Source organism: Lepisosteus oculatus, chromosome 14 (assembly GCF_040954835.1).
Source record: "Lepisosteus oculatus isolate fLepOcu1 chromosome 14, fLepOcu1.hap2, whole genome shotgun sequence".
Lineage (NCBI taxonomy): Eukaryota > Metazoa > Chordata > Actinopteri > Semionotiformes > Lepisosteidae > Lepisosteus > Lepisosteus oculatus.
The window spans coordinates 58,256,646-58,277,724 of record NC_090709.1 but is presented as its reverse complement, the minus strand read 5'-3'; the positions used below and the strand labels follow the sequence as shown (position 1 = coordinate 58,277,724).

Sequence of the window (21,079 nt, the reverse complement as noted above, 5' to 3'; positions counted from 1 at the left end):
AAGAGAGTCTTCTTGAAGATGTGCACCAGCTAGCTCTCCACTGTCAATTGACAGGACTTTAGGAGAAACTGTTCTCATACAACCAACATACAAATTACACATCTTAAGGAACATGAAGAGAAATCCATGTACTAAATAACATAAAACTGTCGCTGCAACTTATCACCAAGCTGTTTCATGTGTCTGACCACCTCTTTCCTACTTTGCAGCGAGTACAAATCTTTCTGTTTCTTCATCGCAATTTTACTGTCTCTTTCCCCCATGTGGAGATAGATCCACAGCCGAAACTTTAGGTCAGTTCCTGTTACTCTGTCCGATTGAAAGAGCTGTATTAAAGGCACTCCCATCTCTGCAGGAAAGTTATTGCTGCTCTCAACACAATATACTGCAGCCAAATATAGCGATACTGTCACTGCCTGTGGGCCACGTGTTCCTGCTGTCAGTCTATAATGTCATGTTCATCCACACCCAGAAACATTACTGCTGGAGCACAAGAGTTATATAGGCGCAGTCCATAGAGCAAGAATCTCTTAATCTCAGAACTGTGGGTTCAGCCCCTACATTGGGTCCCTCTGTGTCAATTTCATCCCCCCAATCCTCCTAGCATGACCTGATGGCGTAACAGTGATACCCAGTACCCACCGTAATTCAGCTTTCTTTCCACTTGATTCAGATTTTGATCTGAAATCGTCAGCCGAACAAGAGTTTGTCTAAATCGAGGGAGATCTGCTCACAAGCAAGTATTAAACACTTCAGCATTTACTGTTCGAATACCACACTTTGTCAAAACACTGCCGTTTTGTAAGCTAATAAGTAACGGTTTTTGAGCACGCATTGTATTGTTAATGCTTATATTAAAAAAGCATAAATTCATATAGTGGAATTTGGACTGAACAAAGTAGTCCAGCCCTTTTACAACATTACATACCCACTGATTAAAGCTTAAAACTACAGCAGCAGGAGTAACAATAATGGCAACAACATTCATTTATTCTGCGGAAACGTATCGGAATGAACTGCCCGAGATAAAAGAGTAATTGCGGCTTCAGATCGTTTTTACAGAGCATTGCGTTGTTCTGTTCATGCTGACTACACGCATTACATTTGTCATTTACTGCAAGCGTTGCTTTTCCAGGTTTTTCTGAAATTCCTCGCATTTGAGCCAGCACTAAAATATTTCATTCCCGTCGCTGAATACATCGTGGAAACGGTATTTGCAACGGAATGCTGTCACTCATGAAACCTCTTTGTTATTCGGTTCTGAAGTTTGAAAATGAAAATAAAACGGGGGTCACTTCATAGGCTTGAAAGAAGTCCAAGCAGCATAAAAACCCGCGAATTCTCACAAAGGCTGCACCTTTCTTCTGCTGCTGTTATAAATCAGCCTTAAACATTTGAATGCATACCTTACTGCTGCTAATCACATTCACGTGTTTACGAAGCTTTTTTCTGTCCGTTATGTTTTTGCTAAGCAGTTTCTCCGTTTTCCTCGTACTGTGATTGTCAGCGAGCACAACAAGACTGAAACAGTGTAAAGGCAGGTAAAAAAGACAGGGTAAAACGCCTGATTGTCGGGAGTGGGATTTGAACCCGTACCTCTATTTGGAGAGCGAAACACAAAGCTTAAAAGACACGAAGTTGTGAATTTGCTGTTTTAAACCGCTCGACTATCCTGAAGAAATAGGTGCTGACTGCACCAGTCGCATCCGATTTTCCGTAATTTTAGGACGATTTATACGACTGGACTAACACAATTTGTGGCGTTTAGTATGACATGGAAAACGGTACCGGAGCATTCGGGTCCGGACTACTAGACTCAGAAACAGTTTTTACCCCCGCACTATCAAACTATTAAACTCCCAGCCTCTCTCGCTCACTCCTCACCTCTCACCTATGATCTGAACCTCACAGTGCCTTCTTTCTTACCAAAAACCCAAACACACATTGAAAATCTACCTCTACCATACATGTCAAAAGCTCACTCCCCATCATTTCTATCCCTTTATTTCATTCTTTTGATGCGTGTTTTTGCACATAACCTGTTACCTTTTTGTTGTTTTGCACACTACCTGTTGTTGTTTTTTGCACATCGGCTGTTGTCTCTGTCTTTCTTTTGTTATGCAATTGTATTGTTGTTGTGTTTTTTTCTTTGTACTACTTATGTCCGAGAGCTAGCTAAATAGCATTTCGTTATACCATATACCTGTGTATGAGTATAATGACAATAAACTTGAACTTTAAACTTGAACTTGAACTTGACATAGTCTTGCAGGCAGTATATTATTTTATCGTTTACTCGTTTAAAAAAACACGGTCTTCTCGTTCCAAAGTCAGATTTTTAGTGCTTTCGAACGTTACTTCCAACCTGGACTGACAGCTCACCCGATCTGTTTGTGATCAGACCATGGAGTCGGGGGCTGTACCAAGCGCACGTTCCTTCCCAATGCTGAGGCGATCATTCGGAAGATGGGTGTGAAGAGAAACAAGCTTTGTCGACTAAAAAACAAGGCAGGATATGCAAGAATACTAATCACTGGCGACAGTTATGCTCTCTTACTATTGAGATCCCTACATTGCGAGTTTTTTTAAGACTTTGAAACTAAAGGAAAGCGGTGACAAATGAAACAGGCACGGGTGGGGTTTGAACCGACGCCTTACCACTTGGCCACCGCGCCCTTCAAGTAAGCAGGGGAATAAGGTTGTTCAAATTATTTTTTTCTGAATCTGGTTTACATCGCCAAATGTAAACCGGAGGCAGCAACAACAATAAAAGGGATACTTGTCCTTAAACTCGGACGTGATGTTCTGCAGACATGTCCACAATGTCCTGTTTTCTTGCAGTGTAGACATTTTGCTGTTCACGCTCCGCATTCATCTGCTTTGTGCATTGTTAGTCCGCACCTGTAACATGTAATGTCAGCCGTCCTCTGTTCTTCTATATCTCTAGCATGACTGCGTCCTGCTGCTCGGCTTTTGTTTGTAAAGTTTGAGCGAGCGCCCCGTTCAGTGTCACTTTGTCACTGTGGTCAGAAAGCATTCTTGATTCTGCTTGAGCTGCTTCATGAATTCTAGCGACTGTAAGAGCTCTTTTTAAAGTCAGCCCTTCCTCCTGCAGCAATTTATAGTCTCTTATGTGCACATTTTTCCACAAGTTGATCTCTTAACATGTCAGTTTCCAATACTCCAAAGTCACAAGATTTAGCCAGTTCTCTTAGTGCAGTCACAAAAGCATCAACAGATTCGTCCTGAGACTAAGTTCTCTGCCTAAATTCATGCCGTTCCAAAACCACATTTCTCCGCGGTGTAAAGGAAGCGTCTAAGGCAGCTACAGTCTTTTTCTCCAGGGAGGTTGGCGAAAATCCGCTGCACGGGAGCCCTGATACAGTGCAGTAATGTAGCACGTCTCACGGCATCCTGAGCTTCTGTAGATCCACTGGCTATTTAAAAAAAAAATCTGTACGACTCCATCCATATCTTGTATTCCGTATACAAATCCGGGGCTCCGAGGTTCAGTAGAAGCGGTGGAAAAAGCTGGGCATAAGCAAAGCTTCTCGGCGCGGCTGCCATATCTTCCATGGCGCAAGCTAAACGAAAAGTCCGAAAATTCAGAAGTTCGTTTCTAACAGCAAGAGAACTAAAATCTGCACTGCACTCGCTTTGAGTCCGTCAAGCACTCATCTCTCGTCGCCTTCAATGTTGTGTATCTTAATAAAGAGACGTTTTTATATTATTTTAACTATTTTATTAACTACACAGATCACGCCCTTACACCATATATTCCTGCCTTCTACTCTCTCGTTCTGTTGTCTGGCGATGTCTACTCACTATACTACATTTAGCATGACTTCTTGTTGCAGTTGAGCTCAAAGCTGGAGATGATCTCCATATTCTACTGCACTATCTAGTCCGAAACGTAGTACACAGTACATACTTTTTTAAGTGAAGTCAGGTTGTTAAAAAATTAAACCAGCGCCCTGTCACAGAAACGTACCCCAGTCTCCCGCGCAACAAGCGGGGTACTCAGCACTATGCTAACGAGGAGCGCTTGTCTGCAGCTGAGCGTCAGCTCTGTTTACTGTCAGCAGTCATTGCCTCATTTCCAAAGACTTTTTCACCTGATCTCAGCTTTTAAAGACAGTCATAAACGCTCAAGAAGTAATTCATGTCAGTTGGAAGTCTGTTTCTGTTGTCTCAGCTCTTGATAAAGAAAAGCCGTGCGTGGGAGACTCCCTCTCTGAAGACGTTTGCCGTCACCCTGCGAGGGAGAAGAGCCATCAATCACCGAGGCAACTACTGAGACAGTTAACATAAAACACGTGAAATGCGAGATGTTGTGATTTTTTCCCCGCTTAAGGCTTCTATTGTTTCTACTCTAACGAGAAAGACCTCTTTATTAGAAGTGAGATTTTAACAAACGTCTCCAGGGTTAACTGCGACCTGAACGCAACGCCTTAGACCACCAGCCATCTTGCCTGTGGTACTAAGAGCAGCGCTCAATAAAAATGATCAGAAACCGAAAGCGCTTCTTATGCGGATCAGTATATTCCGATTCCACTGGTTCTGCAGAAGAAATAAGAAAAGCCGAACTCAAAGCACTGTGTTGCCATTACGGGTACTCTGCAGCTGCTTTAGGATCTACTCACACCGTGTTGCCATTAAGGCTACCTAGTTAAAAAAAAAACGTATCGTCATCTTTTTGAACGTGATTATTAGACACCCGTTAAATCTCCACCGAGGTTTCTTAAGAGATCTTCAGCGAGCGAGTATTAAAAAACTACGTCGCTTCCAACCTCTGCTGTCACTGTAAACTCTGCAGAGTTGCAGTGTGCCTTTCCTCTTGTCGTATTCAAGAGTACTCACTGTGTGAGCTCCTCACTGCGTGTTCTGTACTCTACTGTGATTTAATTTAGATGATTACGTGGAGTAGAGTGACAAGATCTACTTGAACATTTTCGGTTTGTGAAATGAAACACTAAATACACTACTGTAAATACAAGTAATGGACATTTAAAATAACCACAGTACAGCTAGAACAGTGAAAGATAAAAGACTATTTAGAATGACATTCACAATAGATTTAAGAACAGCACATCCGCCCGAACAGGGACTTGAACCCTGGGCCCTCAGATTAAAAGTCTGATGCTCTACCGACTGAGCTATCCGGGCTCTGAAAGAAAATCGACACTGTCGGTATCCTCGCAAGTCACGTGTCTCTTGTTCCGAAGAGCAGTCATACCTGACGCGTCTGGAATGACCACTGACAGACTTTATCATGAAGCGACGGCACCACTCCCAGTAGAATGAGTGAGAAATACAGCATGACATGGGTAGTTAAGGGGCTCCCACAATCCATCTTTCCTCACATTACTGATTTTTTTCAATAGCATTTGGACCTTTTTTCACATTCAGATTTTTTTCTCATTCAATAAAATCTTTTAATCAACAACATTAAAAAGAAAACAAATGGAACATTTTTTGGAACAATAATTAAAAAAAAATCTTTCAATGCCTTGGTTGTATACGTGTGCACACCCTTTATAAAGGGAGTTGCAACAGTGCTGAAATGTAAAGAGCATTTCTGTAGAGAAAACAGCATTTTTTTCTGCCTTGATGTTAAGCTTAGGGAGCCTGTCTTTTAGAAATTCTATTTCTTCACACCCTGCACAGCCTCCCGACAGACTAACGAATATTTTTGGGAGAAATTGGCTCACACACCGGAAGACACTAACGTTTATTTACGTTAGAGTATGTGAATAACAGTTTAACCGAAAAAGTTTGTAATTGTGATTTTGTTAAAATTTAATAAATCGTCTATCATCAGTAAGTAATTATTAAGAAATTGTTTTATTTCATAAACTATAAGACAATTTAGAAAGTTTATAGGTCATAAACGTCGCTTATGTTCTTTTAACTCTAGCGTTCAGGATCCAAACCCAGGTGCGGACGGTTGTGTTTCTTGAATCTCTTGTAATCAGTACTTTCTCGAGTTGTGCCATGGATATTTTATACGATCAATACTTGTCATGCTCTTTTGCATTTTCCTTAACTAAATTAGTTCAAATAATTTAGGATTTAACAGAACTAAATGAGGTACATTTAAAACAGCAGCGCAACTCTGTAGCACGTCGAGTGTGCCTGCATTTAATTGTGTAAACCTGGCTCTCTGAACACGAGCAAAGAGTTCTCACTCAACAGAAGATTGCGAGTACTGTAATATAAAGCACCTGGAGATGCCAGGGATTGAACCCGGGACCTCATACATGCGAAGCATGCGCTCTACCACTGAGCTACATCCCCGATGTAAAAGGCTATGGAACAGACTTAGAGATGTGCAAATGCTCACTGATCACACCACTCACGAAGAATGCCTGCAGTTTCCCACTTTCGCGTTTCTTCTACTACAAAGTAAATTCATAGGAATGAAGAAATAAGGAAGGAAAAATAATCGCATCGAAGCTTAAAGAGACTGGGCACAAATTAATCTGTTATTTTTGTATCCAGTTACATGGGCGACGGTGGTTGATTCCCAGACGGGGGAGTGCTTTTTTTCTACCTCCTTACTCGACTGTCTTTCAGTTCTATTTATTTGAAAGCTATTTGCATCTTTTAAGTGCTCTTGATTAAACTATGCATAGAAAAACAGCAGTACTGATGATTTAACGTAAAAGGGTGAAACAACGCCCCAACCACAGGAATGGTAACAGGAAGGATCGTGTTCTTATTTAATATGTCCTTTTGAGATGTCTTGTCAATGCACACAGGCGGTAGAGCTGAATAATTTACTTTTACTTCTTTCTATACCAGGAAGAAAGGAGCAGACTTTAACTTTAAGAGGCAAAAATGACACCTTGTCAAAGCTAATATTATTAAAATGACATCACAACAAAAGAGTGGAGCCTTGAGTGAATAAACCCTTGAGTGGAGCCTTGAGCTTTCATTGGATGTCTGTGTCTCCATAACTTTGTAGGTGAGAGAGAGGATTGTGATAATTTGCAGGTGCTTCTTGGAAGTGCGTTGGTGGTACAGGCGCCTTCCAAATAATTGAGTCAGGTTTGAATCCCAGCCAGTGCAAACCCAAATCTTTTCAAGATAATCTGCGGTTCGCTAACACATCTTTTGAAACACTACAACAGGTAACACCCCGTGTGAAACATCATGAGCATCTGTTAAACCTCTCTACCTGCCCGTTCCTAGCAGAGACATGCCGAGGGTCTAAGGGGACATTTTGAGCCGTAGAAACATTTTATCATTCCGTACTTTCCTGTGCAGTCAGGCCAGTTCCACTTTAACTGCGCCCGACAACGGAGGTCGTTTTGAAAACAACGAGAGTAAAGGCACACTGCACGTCTGCAGAACATCACGTCCGAGTTTAAGGACAGCAACATCAGAGATTGGAAGCTAGGGAGTTTCAGGTCTGTGTTTTTATTATAGGTTCAAGAAAATCTGAATACCTTTTCAAGAAGTATTTCAGAATCCCAGTCAAAGACAGTACGAATGCCGCATAGATCTGCATTGTACAATTAGTATACTGTTTGTCCGTTGAATCAAACACGCCTTATGAAACATTTCTAAAACAGGAGAGATCGTTAGGGAATGCGTCTTCCTGTAAAAATAAAATGACTTCAAGGGCACTATAAGCAGAGGTGTGAAAGCCTGCTCTACAGAAGAACAAAAGCCAGAGATGCCAAAAAGGTCGAGATTTCACCACGTGAGAGAAAGCATCTCAGAAAACGAAGCTGCGGTCGTTTCCACACGTTATAAAACCACTAGGTCAAACAAGAGCTGAAGAGCCGCTGTTGAAAGTAACACGGCCGAGCGCTCTAAGGAGCTGGCTTACACCTTGAGCCTCTTCAGGAGCATCTGTTGGAGTCACACTGCTACAGCGTATCTCCTTGTTAAGTATCCCTTTTATTGTTGTTGCTACCTCCAGGCGATGTAAACCAGATTCAGAAAAAAAATAATTTGAACAACATTATTCCTAGCTTTGCTTGAAGGTGCCGTGGCCAAGTGGTAAGGTGTCGGTCTCGTAAACCGAAGGCTGTGGTTTCAAACCCCACCTGTGCCTGTTTCAAAGTCTTCAAAAAAACTAGCAATGTGGGAGTCTCAATCGTACGAAAACATGACTGTTGCCAGTGATTAGTGCATATCCTGCCTTGATTTTTAGTCAACAAAGCTTGTCTCTCTTCACACCCATCTTCCGAATGATCGCCTCAGCATTGGGAAGGAACGTGCGCTTGGTACAGCCCCCGACTCCATGGTCTCATCACAAACAGATCGGGTGAGCTGTCAGTCCAGGTTGGAAGTAACGTTCGAAAGCACTAAAAATCTGACTTAGGAACAAGAAGACCATGTTTTTTTAAACGAGTAAACGATAAAATAATATACTGCCTGCAAGACTACGTCAAATTCAAGTTCAAGTCCAAGTTTATTGTCATTATACTCATACACAGGTATATGGTATAACGAAATGCTATTTAGCTAGCTCTCGGACATAAGTAGTACAAAGAAAAAAACACAACAACAATACAATTGTATAACAAAAGAAAGACAACAGCCAATGTGCAAAAAACAACAGGCAGTGTGCAAAACAACAAAAAGGTAACAGGTTATGTGCAAAAACATGCATCAAAAGAATGAAATAAAGGGATAGAAATGATGGGGAGTGAGCTTTTGACATGTATGGTAGAGGTAGATTTTCAATGTGTGTTTGGGTTTTTGGTAAGAAAGAAGGCACTGTGAGGTTCAGATCATAGGTGAGAGGTGAGGAGAGAGTGAGAGAGGCTGGGAGTTTAATAGTTTGATAGTGCGGGGGTAAAAACTGTTTCTGAGTCTTGTAGTCCGGACCCGAATGCTCCGCTACCGTTTTCCATGTCATGCTGAACGCCACAAATTGTGTTAGTCCAGTCGTATCAATCGTCCTAAAGTTGTGGAAAATTGCATGTGACTGGTGCAATCAGCACACATTTTTCAGGATAGTCGAGCAGTTTAAAACAGCAAATTCACAACTTCGTGTCTTATAAGCTTTGTGTTTCGCTCTCCAAATAGAGGCATGGGTTCAAATCCCACTCCCGACAATCAGGCGTTTTACCCTGTCTTTTTTACCTGCCTTTACACTGTTTCAGTCTTGTTGTGCTCGCTGACAATCACAATACGAGGAAAACGGAGAAACTGCTATGCAAAAACATAACGGACAGAAAAAAGCTTCGTAAACACGTGAATGTGATTAGCAGCAGTAAGGTATGCATTCAAATGTTTAAGGCTGATTTATAACAGCAGCAGAAGAAAGGTGCAGCACAATGCAATTTTTGAGAATTCGCGGGTTTTTATGCTGCTTGGACTTCTTTCAAGCCTATGAAGTGACCCCCGTTTTATTTTCATTTTCAAACTTCAGAACCGAATAACAAAGAGGTTTCATGTGTGACAGCATTCCGTTGCAAATACCGTTTCCACGATGTATTCAGCGACGGGAATGAAATATTTTAGTGCTGGCTCAAATGCGAGGAATTTCAGAAAAACCTGGAAAAGCAACGCTTGCAGTAAACGACAAATTTAAAGCGTGTAGTCAGCATGAACAGAACAACGCAATGCTCTGTAAAACGATCTGAAGCCGCAATTACTCTTTTATCTCAGGCAGTTCATTCCCATACGATGTTTCCGCAGAATAAATGAAATGCCGAACTCCAAACATGTTGTTGCCATTATTGTTACTCCTGCTGCTGTAGTTTTAAGCTTTAATCAGTGGGTATGTAATGTTGTAAAGGGGCTGGACTACTTTGTTCAGTCCAAATTCCATTATGTGAATTTATGCTTTTTTAATATAAGCATTAACAACACAATGCGTGCTCAAAAACCGTTACTTATTAGCTTAAGAAGCGGCAGTGTTTTGACAAAATGTGGTATTCGAATAGTTAATGCTGAAGTGTTTAATACTTGCTTGTGAGCCTTAGATAAATTGCCTGCTGCAATTTCAGCAAGCGGAGTTCTGCTCAGCTGCCTGTAGTACACATTGCTGATTCCTTTTGTGAGGGCAGGGGCAATCTTTCAACGATAAGGCTGACGTGCCTGTCGAAATTGTGTTTCCCTTTCACTGTGTTGTATTTGCCCTACTCGTACAACATCAATTGTGATGTCATCATTGCCCATTTTTTGTGTCTTGTTGTCATTGTGTATTTTACATTACAGGAATTGAAAGTACTGAACTGAAGGTACTGAAGGTAGGAACTGAAAGTACAGACTGCTTTAATTATAAGGATTTTTTTTTCTGCTGTTCTCTTTCCTGATGTATTGGTATTTGAAGGCTATTGGGCAGCAAGGATTTATCTTCCTGAACTCTCTATATAAGATATGGGTCCATGATCATCTTAGTTTAGATGTACCTTTTAAAGGTGGTATTATTCTCCATTGTTCAGCCTTCAGACATACTTGGAAAGTTTTAGGCACAGATATAATCTTTCTTAATCCCCTTTTATCCTGAGGTGACGTCCCAGACGAGCTTGCCCCCTGGGAATATTCACTGTGCTCTTCAGGATTTTTTTCTGATTCTACACAGATTTTTTCTCCTACAAACATGTCACCACTGTCTGTGCTGCCGTGTGCAGCCCATGCATCTTCTGTATCTCCTGATGAACTTCTGAGCTCTGTGTTGCCTTCCAAACTATGTCCCTCACTTTGACTTGAAATATTGACTATAGATTGTGTACTGTCATCTGGTTTTGAATCCTTACCAATACTCACCTCCTTCTGCACCCTAAGCACTTGGATTCTTACTTTTTTTCTATCTTCATGCCAAATCACTGATAACCATTTCCTGTTGCTGGAGTAATCCTCTCCAAGGACTCTGTTTGACAGTGTTGACCACATACTGTATTGTCATGCCACCTATTTTTTTTTTCTATCTTAGAAAACTTCAGAAATTCTTTGATCTCACTCCCTACTCCACCAGCCCTTGACCACAGTTCTGGCATCCTACTCCTCTGTCCTCCTTTAACATGTGGCATTGCCAACAATCTGAAAAATAGGGAACACATCTGAATGAAGTGGAAACATAATTGAAATTCAACTCCCAATGGATGTTAATAGTGTAGGAGTGCAACAGATGTACAAGTCCATTAAATGTTTTTATTTCTGTGTTTAATTTTTGAGGGACCCTATATTTTGATATAGCATCAATCACAAAACAGCATTCTGTCAATGTCACAACCACCAGACCGGGGAGATCAACTCACAAAAGAACTAACCAGTACCAGCAGCGGGTTAATAATAACATGTGTTAATCCACCAGTACATGCTCTACTGTGCGGCAAGCAGCATTGTTTTAACCATTCAAACCCGCTTCCCGCTACTCGGTATTGAGTCTTCTCTTTGAGAGCTCTACCTCGCGTTTACTCTGAATCTCGCTTACTGGTTACTGAACTCCCTTTTGCCTCTCGACCTTGGACCTTACCTTCTGTTTTGAATTGTTTGCTTCTCTCTGTACTTCAAGTATTTCGATCTACCTTTCACCTAACAATCTTGCCTGACGTTCTGGATTGTTCGCCTGTCTCAATAACTACTTGCTCCTGCATCTGCATAGGATCTGCATACCTTTTCACTGAGGATTTCTGACAGTCAAAGCCACATAAAAAACTAGAAAAGAAGTATGACAAAAGAAGTAAAACAGATTATCCTTTCCGATAACAACATCAAAGAGGCTAAGGAATTTCTACGGCTGACAGCTCCACATCATCTTCCCTTCATAACTAACCTCATTAGATCTCTCAACTCTAAACTCTACCAGTTTCTCACTACAGAGAAGGACAAAAAACTCAGTCATCTTCTACAGAAGAAAACCATCAACACCCAGGACACCCTCACCAACCCTAACCTTGTTGTCACCATACCTTCTGACCTTTCCCTTTCACAGGATGAGCGATCCCTCCTCAGCAAAGGGCTGAGTTTTGTACCAGTTCCCAGGAAGCTGGACATCCCCCAGACCAATGTCGACCTTAACCGCTTTTACCGCAGGATCCGTCTCAGAGCACATTTTGCCGACAATTCCTCTTCACAGGCAGCTGATGACAACCCGGTTATTGATGTCATTAACAACATTAATCCCAAATGGACTCCCTCCTCTGGCCGTTTTCCACCAGTTGATTATTTCATCAACCAATGCACTAATCAAGCTCCCATGGCACTCTCTATACCCAGTAAACATAGGTCTAACCTCACCCAAGGAGAAAATCAGGCGCTCCAGTCTCTCCGCAACAGGGATGATATCGTCATCAAACCAGCGGACAAAGGAGGTGCTGTTGTGGTGTGGCGTAAGGATCTATATATCTTTGAAGCCTCTAGACAACTAACTGACACTTCTGCCTACCTCCCTCTCCAACAGGACCCTACCACTGACTACCAAAAGGAAGTGGTATCCACCATTTCCCTTCTTATCAGCAGTAACGAGCTCCCCCAGGAGGCGAACCGGCTCATCATGGAACATCCACAGGTATCTCAATTTTACCTCCTCCCCAAAATCCACAAACCGGACACCCCTGGACGCCCCATCGTATCAGCATGTAACTGTCCAACTACTTACATCTCAGCCTTTCTCGACAGCCTCATGAGACCGCTGGTTGAAGATCTTCCCTCATACATCAAAGACACCAACCACGCGCTCCAACTTTTCAATGATTTCCAATTTCAGGGTACCGAATGCCACATTTTTACCATGGACATCACATCTCTGTACACCGTCATTCCCCATAATGACGGCCTTAAAGCACTCAAGCACACGCTGGACAAACGCACAGTGCTTGATCCACCCACCCACACCCTGGTACGCCTTGCAGAATTGGTCCTCACACTGAACGCATTCTCTTTCAATAATCTTTTTTACCAACAGGTCAGTGGAGTTGCCATGGGCACCAGAATGGGACCCAGCTATGCAAACATTTTTGTCGGCTGGGTAGAAGAACGCTTCTTCGCCTCCTACACTGGCTATGTCCCTGACCTCTACAAACGATATATTGATGATTGCGTCGGTGCCGCCACATGCTCCAACGATCAGCTCGAGTTCTTCCTGCAACATTTCACCAACTTCCACCCGGCCCTCAAATATACAGTTCACATATCTTCCACCACTCTTCTGTTTCTAGACATCCACTTGTCTATCAACTACCCCCGACTTTCCACTTCAGTTTATTACAAACCCACGGATTCACACAGCTACCTCCTGTACAGCTCATTTCACCCCAACCACACTAAAAACTCTCTTCCTTTTTCACAGTTCCTTAGGTTACGAAGACTATGCAGCGACGACATCGACTTCGAGAACCAAGCCCTCGAAATGTACTCATTTTTTATCAACAGAGGATATCCCAGCAGTGTGATTGACAGGGCCCTTGCCCGAGCCAAAAACACCCCCCGGACCATCAACCCGATCAGGAACTCCCGCCGTAACAACCGCATTCCCTTGGTGCTTCCTTACCACCCTAACACACTTCCTATCCCCAGGACCATTAACCAGAATTTTTCCATCCTACAGGATGATCCCTCCATTGGGGCCCTCTTTTCTGATCGCCCTATCATCTCATATCGCCGACCACCTAATCTGCGTAACCTCCTTGTTCACAGCTCCCTTGACCGCCCTCAACAACCATCCACACCAGGCACTTTCCCTTGCAACAGAGCTCGCTGTATCACCTGCAAGTACACAGCCACCACCACACTCATTCAAGGCCCCTCAGGACAATTCCGGATCACCCAGACAGCATCTTGTACCTCCAGCAACCTTATTTACTGTATCTCTTGCAGTAAATGCCCAGCCATCTACATTGGAGAAACAGGAAGGAGACTCGGAGACCGCTTCAGAGAACACGTCAGGGCTGTGAAGATTAAAGATCTCTCCAAGCCCATTGTTTCTCATTTCACCTCTGACGGCCACGACCACACTAATCTCTCCGTCTGTGTTCTCAAAGACGGTTTTCCGAACTCATACATCAGAAAGACCACCGAAACTAAAATTATTCTGCAGTTAGGATCACACATTCTCCCTTCCCTTAACGACAGATTACTGTTCTTTTAAATTTTCTCCATTCATTGGAAGTTTCATTTCACACCTCTCTGCACCCATTCTGACTTCACACCTCTTGATTGGCCTCTCTTTCTGTCCCCTGCTCCCGCCTCTCACTCCTCCTCCCTCCCAACCTTTGTTCTCCCGCTACTTTACCTTTGCCTACTGCCCTGTCTCTCTCACACCTGAAGAAGGCTCCACGGCCGAAACGTTGTGTTCCAATACTTTATCAGTCAGCCACAAATAATAATCAGAGCTCATGTTGGGATTGTATTGCTATAAAAGATGCTCATGGGAGTAATCCCCTTTGGTAGAGGTGATTATTTAGGTTAATTGGCATGGGTAAATAGCCCTGCTTTTAGTCTGAGTGTAACTCAGATGTATTAGAATGGAAATAACTGTATGCTCCTCGCTATAATCACAGTTTAGGTGAGCAAAGACTAAACAGTACTTGTATTCTAGACAATTATTAGCAAATTAATGACTTAGCAAAGCACATCTATGATGAAGAAAAATATATATCATAATTATAATCCAGATGATTGGGGCATTGGTGCATGGCTACAGTCTGTGCTAGGATCCTGGAGAGGGTCTCTGGTTCAATACATATTTGTGTGTCTGGTATTATTCGTTATAATCATACTGTTAATATCCTGCTTGAAAAACATGTGGACTAAAGCTGCTGCTTCTGTGCTAATTGTACGCCCTGAAGGGATCATGAAGGTCAAAAAATGATTTCATGGGAAAGGTTCTCTTATCTAGTGGCAGAACCTGATGGGTAGAACAATATAGTTTTAAGGGGGGGTTACCCTTGGGAGTGATTCCCCTAGATGCACATTATTATTATGATTTGTTTGTTCATAATAAGATGTTTTGCAGGAACGGGCAAATGAGAAATTTTACAACTTCAGCTACAATTGTTCTGCAAAATGGCACAGCTGAGGCAGTGGAACAATGTGTAGATTTTTCTAAGAGTTATTACTCTTCTGGTGAAAGACTTCAGGAAAAAGAAGTGGTGTTCACTCAGGTGGAGGGGGCCGTACCAAGGCTGCTGACCACTGCGACTGCTGTGAAAGTCACGGAAAGGGTGCCCTGAATTCATGCCTCCCACTGTAAAAAGGTCACAAACGAACTGAGCAAAGCGCAGGAGTGATGTCTCCACAGGGATAGATGGGGATCACATGCTTGGGACTGATGTGCCCAGCCTTTTTCCTTTTTATGTGGAAGCCTGTCACCACCCAGAAAGAGGAAGAATCTAAATGCGAAGCCTCTTTGTATACAAACTGGCTGAATGAAACTGATAATGAGGGGGATATGAGTAATTTGTGGTATAAACTTATAAATCATACTGTAAAGTTAAAGAAATTTAATGCATCTTGTTATGTATGTGCTTTAATGCCTCATTCTACAGCTTCACCCATTTCTCTCCTGGTTAGAATCACTGTTTGGGCCAGGGGGAATGTTTTTCTTTAAGTTACTAACACCGATTATAGTAGCTGTGATACTTGTCTTCCTGTTTTTGTGTTGCTGTACGACATATTATTCCAATGCTTTGAAATATGGTAATGAATATGTTTGCGTATCAGTATGTTCTGATAAGAACGCAAGAATCCGAAGTATGGGAGCCCCCTGGGAGTCCATATTGTAACGCCCTCGCCTGGTGGTGAGGAGGAAGCGCCCCTAGGCGCTCGTAGTACCGCTGGGCATGTTGGGAGTGGTAGCCGGGGAGAGTCTGAGGGTCAGCACGATGACCAGCGGCTGACCCTACCTGTGTAAATAATGTCCTAGTAATTCTAGTGCCCTGTGTAGTCCTGTAAAAGTATAGTGTGTTGTTAGGTAATTACCACCCTAAATATGTGTACGTGTTCCGTCAGTCTCCTCATGTGTGTGTAGATCCTGTGTTTGGTTTTGTGTGGTTGTAAATGAATAAAGCTAATGTTTGTTAGTTCATCGCGTCTCCACTCGTCCTTGTTCTGAAAAGAACCTGCAAACGCTACATTGGGCAGAATGGACAACTCGTGGCAGACACTACCCGATTCTGTTAAGCGCCGGCTGACGCTGGAAGAAACAGAACCCATCGGCAGCGCACATAGGGAGCCTGAGCAACTCCTGGGTGCGACAGGTGGCCACAGCCCTTACCATGGCTATTCAATAGTGGTTCTGCCGGTAGAATTGGGGCGACTGGCCGCTACTCCTGGTCAGCGAGCACCCCAGATAGAGGATACTCTCCCTGCCGGAGCCGATCAGCGATTCCCACACCCATCAGCGCGGGTGCGACCAGGTCGCTACAATGGGGAAGCGCCGTGGGAAATCTCCGAGGCGCAGTTCCAGCTCGCGGCCTGGACGAATGGCTGGAGCCGGGCGGAGATGGAAGGAGTGGCCTGCCAGGTGCTCCTGGACGTCCCGGAGGAGGACAGAGGCGAATACACGGCGCTGGCGGCGGCTCTCCAGCTGCGTTTCGGTGTAGAGGAGGCGCCGGACTTGATACGGGAGAGGCTGGCCCTGCGGCGGCGCCGACCAGGAGAGCGACTGGGCCCGGTTGCCGCTGATGTCGCGTTCCTTGCCCGCCGAGGATACCCAACTTTCCCCCGGGAGGCGCAGCGGGAGATGGCTCTCCAGGCTTTTCTCAAGGCCCTCTCACCCGAGGAGCTGCGGCGCCACGTGCAGCTGGCCGCGCCAACATCGCTGGAGCAGGCCTTGGCCCTTGCTACATGGGCTGAGGCCGTGTTCGGGGTGACTGGAAGTGCCAGCAGACGCAGTGCGCCCTGCCGGCTGACCGAGACGGCGACGGAGGAATCCAGCGAGGGGGAAGAGGAGCCAGCCCGGGCAGCGACCCCCGCGGAACAGCCCCGCACGCTGATTTGCAACCGCTGCGGGAAGAGAGGACACCGAGCCCGGTTCTGCCGGGCACCCGAACCTCGCACTCCTCGATCGGCGTAGGGAAACGGGAATGGGGCGACACCGCGTGGGGAAGGCCGCCCCTCGAACACCTCAACCCCCGCTCCGGAGAGCGCTGTTAAGACCGGCGCCCCTCACGCCACCGTGGGGCGAGTCGGCTGTAGCCGGGGCCTGCGGCTAAGGACCGTGACGGGCCAGCTCGCTGCAGTCCGGGGGAAACAGGTGCTTGCCTTCCGTCTAGGTGCAGCGATGGTGTGCCACCCCTGCTACCTCGCACCCATCCAGGAGGACTGCATTCTGGGGCTGGACGTACTGCAGCGAGTGGGGGCCAGTTTGGACTTGAGCCGGCAGGAGTTGGTGTGGCAGGGGGAGTGACTTCACCTGGTGGAGGGCAGGCCCGGCGAAGGCCGAGGGACGCGGGCTTGCCGGAGCCGGGAGAAAAAGAGGCAGTGGCGGCGGCGGTGGCGGCAGTCGCCGGGGCAGACCAGGCCTGTGAGCCGGGGAGCGAGCGTGCTGGATCCTGCTCCCGAGTCAGCCGGGGGGCCAGACAAGGCGGCGGCGGCGGGAGCCGAGCGTTGCGTGGAAGCGAGGCACGCCGTTGAGGATCTCTACCAGCGGAGCTGCGAGGGCCTCGATCAGGACCAGCGGCAGCGGCTCCAGGCGCTACTCGCCCAGAACGAGGATCTCTTTGCGGCGATAGATGAGGACTGCACCCGCACTGCCCTGGTCCAACACGAGATCAACACTGGCGACGCTCGGCCCATCCGCATCCCACCGGGACGCATGGTTCACGCCAAGCGGACCGCCGCCGAGGAAAAGATCCGGGAGATGGCCGCAGCGGGGGTGATTGAGCCCTCCGCGAGCCCGTGGTCGGCGCCAGCTGTACTGGTAAAAAAAAAGACGGCTCGTGGAGGTTCTGCGTCAACTACCGCAAGCTGAACGAGGTCACCCGGAAAGATTCGTACCCCCTGCCAAGGATAGATGACGCCCTAGACTACATCACCGGGTCGACCTGGTTCAGCTCCCTGGACCTCCGCTGTGGCTACTGGCAGGTACCGCTTGCTCCCGATGCTCGCTCGAAGATGGCCTTTTCTATCGGCCAGGGCCTCTGGCAGTTTACTGTCATGCCTTTTGGCCTGTGCAATGCCCCGGCGACGTTCGAGAGGCTGATGGAGAGGGTGCTGGCATCTGTCCCGCAGAACCAGTGTGTGCTGTATCTGGACGATCTGCTGGTTCATGCCCGGGGCTTCGACCAGGCCTTGACGAACCTCCAGGCGGTGCTGGCCTGCATCCGCCGTGCTGGCCTGAGGCTCAACCCCCGCAAGTGCGAGCTCCTGCGGCGGGAGGTGAGCTTCCTGGGACATGTTGTTGGACCGCGAGGGGTGGCTACGGACCCAGGTAAGGTCGCCGCAGTGAGGGACTGGCCGACTCCACACACCGTCGCGGAGCTCCGCAGCTTTCTGGGGTTGGCCTCGTACTACCGGAGGTTCGTCTGGGACTTTGCCAGCATCGCTGCCCCGCTGCACCGCCTCACCGACAAGGGCCGCCGTTTTGACTGGGACTCGGGCTGTGAGACTGCCTTCGGCCGGTTGCGTGAAGCTCTGGTGGGGGCCCCCGTGCTGGCCTACCCCGACCCGCGGTTGCCGTATGTTCTCGACACCGACGCGAGTTACTCGGGGGTGGGTGCGGTGTTGACGCAGGAGGGGCTGGATTGGGAGCGCGTAGTGGCCTACTATAGTCGGGCTTTGACTAGGGCTGAACGGAACTACTGCGTGACCCGTCGCGAGCTGCTGGCGGTGATGGCGGCGGTCCACCACTTCATGCCGTACCTGTTCGGGACCCGGTTCCGGTTGAGGACCGACCATGCGTCCCTCACCTGGCTGCTCCACTTTAAGGAGCCAGAGGGGCAGATGGCGCGATGGATAGAGATCCTGCAGGAGTACGACTTAACTGTCGTGCACCGTGCGGGGTCTCGCCATCTCAATGCCGACGCTCTCTCGTGGCGCCCCTGCGAGGCCGCGGACTGCCACCACTGCGCCCGGCGGGAGCAGCGTGAGGAGGCTGTCCGCACCGCGGCAGGGGTGAGCACCGCGGCCACGGCCCGGGAGGGCGCAGCGTCAGGCAGCTGATCCTGACGTGGGGCCGGTGCTCCGCTGGAGGGCAGCAGGAGTGCGGCCTACGCGAGAGGAGCTCGCCCCGCACCCGAAGTCCGTCAAGGCCCTCTGCGCCCTGTGGGAGGCCTTGGAGGTAAAGGACGGGGTGCTGCGCCGGGGGTGGCGGGTACCCTCCAGTGGCGAGGTACGGTGGCAGCTGGTGGTGCCTCGGTCGCTCCGGGGGGCGGTGCTCCGAGCGGTGCACGGCCAGCCGGGCGTGGGGCACTTCGGCGGTAAAAAAACCCTGCAGCGTCTCCGAGGCCGTTTTTATTGGGGTCTTTGCCACCGGGACGTGCAGCGGTACTGCCGAACGTGTGCGGTGTGCGTGCCGCAGAAGGGTCCCCCCGAGCGCTCCCGGGCCCCCCTCCAACAACACCAGGTGGGGGCTCCTATGGACTGGGACCGCCACCTCCCCCTTGCGCTCTGGGCGTACAGGACCGCGGTCCAGGAATCCACCGGGTGCACCCCGGCCTCGCTCATGCTGGGCCGGGAAATGCGAACCCCGGTGGACCTGGTCTTCGGCCCGCCGCCCGGAGACGGGTCGGCACCGCCGGCTGGACTGGAGTACGAATGGGACCTGCGGCAGCGGATGCAGCGGGTGCACAGCTTTGCACGGACCCACCTGACACAGGCGGGGGTCCGGCAGAAGCGGTACTACGACCTGCGCTGCACGGGGCCTGCCTTCCAGCCCGGGGACTGGGTTTGGGTGTACAACCCGCGCCGCCGCAAAGGCCTCAGCCCTAAGCTCGCGCCGTCATGGGAGGGGCCCGCTGAGGTACTCGGGGTGGTGGGCGAGGTCTGCTACCGTGTCCGGTTGCGAACGCGGGGGAGAGTGGTGGTCCTGCACCGAGACCGCCTGGCCCCCTACCGGGCCCGGGAGGAGGAGCCGTGTGGGGAGGCTCCAGAGGAGCAGCCGGGGCCGGAGCCGGCCGATAGTGGGGCGTCCGTGGGTCGCCAGCCGTCACCGCGGCGCAGCGGCCGCTCACGCAGGGTTCCGCAGCAGTTGGCCGAATATGAGTACAGCCTGAGGGGGGTGTTCGACGTCGGCGAGACGCCAGACGCTTCAGGTGGGGGCAGTGTAACGCCCTCGCCTGGTGGTGAGGAGGAAGCGCCCCTAGGCGCTCGTAGTACCGCTGGGCATGCTGGGAGTGGTAGCCGGGGAGAGTCTGAGGGTCAGCACGATGACCAGCGGCTGACCCTACCTGTGTAAATAATGTCCTAGTAATTCTAGTGCCCTGTGTAGTCCTGTAAAAGTATAATAATGTTTCTTTATTAGCCCTATACAATTTCTTGCATTAGGAATGCGTCTTTTCGCATGCCCCAGCTTTTGCACAGACACAGACACAGAGACAGGGAGAGAAGCTGGCTTCAGACGAAGGGAACTGCTTTTTGGCAGTCTCTCGAGAAACTAAGCAAAGTGTTTAAAGATACTTTCTCAGCTTGACATCAAGGCACAAAACAAAAACCTTCTTGCGTCCTCTCAACCCAAAAGCGCTTTGCCACTTTTTGCGTTATGCAGGGAACGACGTCTGCCCAGATCACTTTTGTGTCAATGCAAATCGTAGTGTGCCCTCCGTTTTAATGTTGGCTGTGCTGGCGTGCTGCTTCTGTCTGTGAAACTTGAATGTTCTGCTTCTTCACACCAAATCATCGGCGGGGGTTGAGCTTGTTAAATCTTTGCGCATAGCGCTCCTTTGGAAGTACTTTGTCCAAGTTCAAAAGCGATCGTGGGATTTACTCCATGCGTGCAAAAAGCATGCCTCGCACGACAGATTTAAATGGGGAATGGAGCCTGCTTCTTGCTGTTTTTCCTGTGGTTGCAGTTACAAAGTTGATCGTGCTTTCACATTCTGTTAACAGTATTCACTGGCTGAGCTTTATCAGTTGGTTCGTAAAGGAATCTCTGCTTCGGTTCCAGAAAAGTCATCTGTGGTGTGTTTTTTTCCGTGCCCATGGCAGTCTTTTAAAGCTGGTAGTAGTGGCG

General features: G+C 47.6%; 3 non-coding genes across 3 annotated transcripts; 1 reads left to right on the top strand and 2 right to left on the bottom strand.

Annotated features, from left to right (window-relative positions):
• Window positions 1-5,093: 5,093 nt before the first annotated feature.
• trnak-uuu (transfer RNA lysine (anticodon UUU)) lies at window positions 5,094-5,166 on the bottom strand. The gene has a single exon. It is a non-coding gene; the product is annotated as a tRNA-Lys (tRNA).
• A 1,059-nt stretch (window positions 5,167-6,225) lies between these two features.
• Window positions 6,226-6,297, bottom strand: trnaa-cgc (transfer RNA alanine (anticodon CGC)). The gene has a single exon. It is a non-coding gene; the product is annotated as a tRNA-Ala (tRNA).
• Window positions 6,298-7,993: 1,696 nt separating this feature from the next.
• trnat-cgu (transfer RNA threonine (anticodon CGU)) lies at window positions 7,994-8,065 on the top strand. The gene has a single exon. It is a non-coding gene; the product is annotated as a tRNA-Thr (tRNA).
• The last annotated feature ends 13,014 nt before the right edge of the window (window positions 8,066-21,079 follow it).